Raw genomic sequence first — 3,148 nt, 5'->3', positions numbered from 1 at the left:
CATACTTGGAAACGTTGGAATGGGAAGTCCTACCCCACCCGCCGTATTCTCCAGACATTGCTCCCTCTGACTATCACTTGTTTCGATCAATGGCACACGGCCTGGCTGACCAGCACTTCCGGTCTTATGAAGAAGTAAAAAATTGGATCGATTCGTGGATAGCCTCAAAAGATGATCAGTTTTTTCGAGGGGGATTCGTACACTACCCGAAAGATGGAGGAAAGTAGTGGCCAGCGATGGACTTTGAATCATAAATATATAACCAGTTTTTTACAATAAAGCCTCGAATTTCGGAAAAAAAACGGCGGAAGCAAAGTTGTACACCTAATATATACTGATTAAAGAATAATCATGAATTAGTTTTAAAACATCTAAAATAGAAATTCTATATTTGTAGTATCAAATATTTGTAGTATCATAAACCAAAATCATTATTACGTAGTAATAATGAATAACGAATCAAAAAATATGTAAGAAAGTATATTGCCGGCTATTTTTGCGCCCCTTTGAACTTTTTGCATGAGACAAGTGCCTTGCTTGCCACATCTTTGTTCCGACGTTATCCTACATCAGAGTAAATTCAAAAAGTATTACATAATTACCTAATAATGAATCGCTTCCATTGTCAATTCAATTATTGCTTAACATCATTTTGCATACTTTCAATTAATTTTTCAGCATATTCACTTGTAGGTAACTTCATAGCCTTTTGATTCTACACAATTATTTAAGGTTTCTATTATTTAAGGTTTTTCTCTTTTAATTTGAATTTCATGTAAGATCATACATTCTCACTGGGATTCTGGAGATAATGCAGGCAAATCCATTGTGCATAAAGATGATTCTGATTTTTAGGATCATTGTCTTTCTGAAGCTCCTAATTGTTTTTATTTTTCCTATAAAATTTCTCAGCAGACAACTGTCAACAAATATTTTTGATAAACATTAGGGATGCACCGTAAAATTATCGCATACAGAATGTGACATCGGATGTCCGATATTTTTTTAGAATTTTGGAAAGAATGTATTGGATATCCGAAAAACATCTGGATATCTGAAACAAAGAAACCTTAATATGTACATATATATTATTTACGTACGTATATATTATTTATTGTTCAAACGTCAATGTATAAAAATTGAGATCAAAATTACGAAAATTATAAAAATTAATTATAAAAATAATTATAAAAATTAATATTTTCAATAATCTCTTGCACACGGTCGATGATGATGCGAGCGTTTCTAACCATTACTATGCAATAGGTAGCGTCATTACAGACTTTTGTCTCTGTCTATAACTTCATATATTTTGTTTTTTTAATTAGGTGTTAGCCCGAATCTTCATATAAATATCAATACTTTGACACTAAATGTTAATTGATGAAAAACGGATTAGGAAAATAAAATTTACTCTTGTCACCTATTTTTTACCAATCACGTTCTATATCAAAGCGGTGTCTGTGTGAGGATCCGGACTTACTATTTACCCCTGTCATTCATAACTTCAATCTCCTATGAAATGAATCTCTTATTCAAAATCCGAGAAATTTATCGATATTTTACCATGATGCATCTTTGATAACAGCGCAGAATATTTATGATAAATATTTATTACTATTTATTACTATTCTTTTTTTAAATGTTATATAAATATTTTATACATATTTTATATAATGCTTTATGCGAAATGCTTTATTATACTATAATAGATAAAATATTTTATGATAAATATAAATAAATATTTATAATAAGTATTTACTACTTGGATTCTAATATTTTATTAAGTACTTCCATAGCTTTACTATACATCTATAATAAATATTTCATAATATTTATAACCTGTGCAAATATTTATGATCTGTGCAATCTAAGATCACAAGAATAATTACAAAATGTTTAAAATAAGTTTTATAAATATATTTTATAAATATTTTATAAATATTGTGTATAATATTGTTTGGAAAGGTATTTATAACAGGAGATATTTAAAAAAATAGTCTTCCAAACAAATACATATTATGTAAATACTCTCCGAGAAAAGAAATAAATATTCGATTTGAAGTGTTTCTTATGTAAGCGCATAGTATGTAAATAAAATCTGTCTGTATGATGTTAGGATCAGGGGAGAGAAAGAGAAAATTATCGAGGTATAAGAAAACATCTCGGCGCAAATATATGTCTAATGCCTAAGATGAATAATTAAACGGGCTGCGATCTCTTCGGGCACATGCACATTTATCGCGTTAGAATAGCTTCGGCTATTCTAATGAGAAAGGTGAGGCAAACACGGATACGTAACACACATTTTCTGATCACATCATCATGATTATTCTCGTGAAAGAGATTTATTATAATTCTAATGACTCTCTTCGCAGATTTTAGCTTTCGTAAGCTACTTATCGTCTTTTTAATGGCGATTTAAAATGTTCAGCGATTGCGACATGCTGCCCGCCGCAAACGTTAAACGTAATCGCTTCTCTAAACTTTAATGGATCCGTCAATTACGTAGAATATAACGAAAGGTATTTATGTTACCAGCTTACATGTGGTAATCGAGGAATGTTACTGCACAGCACATAATATAAACGCGTCAACTTCTTGTGAGCTGTGAAACAGCGAATATGCTTTGATCCTGAAGATCTTAGTTGTTATTACATGTATTTCTTTATTTCCTTCGCAAAGATAAGATACAATGTACACAAGATTTTTCTAGTTCCTTCTCCCTTAGATTTCTATAAAATTAATCTGAACAGAACGGAAATCGAGCGAAGAAATATTGAGCGATACGTAATTATACTACAGTGTGGCGCAAAAAAAATTATACCACTTATTTTATATACAACACATTTATTTTTAAATAATATTTAAATAAAATTGATACGGAACTGATATAAAGACAATTATCTTAAAGTTTGGAAAATTGTCGCTAGTAGATAATGTATTCAATATGACTATTGCTTTACCTCTTACATGCATGCCCTTTGATTATTTTTCGACACAAATTTTCAAATAACGTACGGCACGTATACGCTATAAACGAGAACATCTCCGAATCTCCGATACATTATATATATATATATATATATATATATATATATATATATATATATGTGTGTGTGTGTGTGTGTGTGTGTGTGTGTGTGTG

At 30.2% G+C, this 3,148-nt stretch overlaps 1 protein-coding gene across 1 annotated transcript in view; it reads left to right on the top strand.

The window, feature by feature from the left end:
- The window catches only part of LOC105620104 (putative fatty acyl-CoA reductase CG5065), a 30,109-nt gene that overhangs the window by 22,780 nt on the left and 4,181 nt on the right, over positions 1 to 3,148 (top strand).

The sequence above is a fragment of the Atta cephalotes genome, assembly GCF_000143395.1.
Source record: "Atta cephalotes unplaced genomic scaffold scaffold00024, whole genome shotgun sequence".
Taxonomy (NCBI): Eukaryota; Metazoa; Arthropoda; class Insecta; order Hymenoptera; family Formicidae; genus Atta; species Atta cephalotes.
This window is presented reverse-complemented; position numbering and strand designations above follow the sequence as displayed.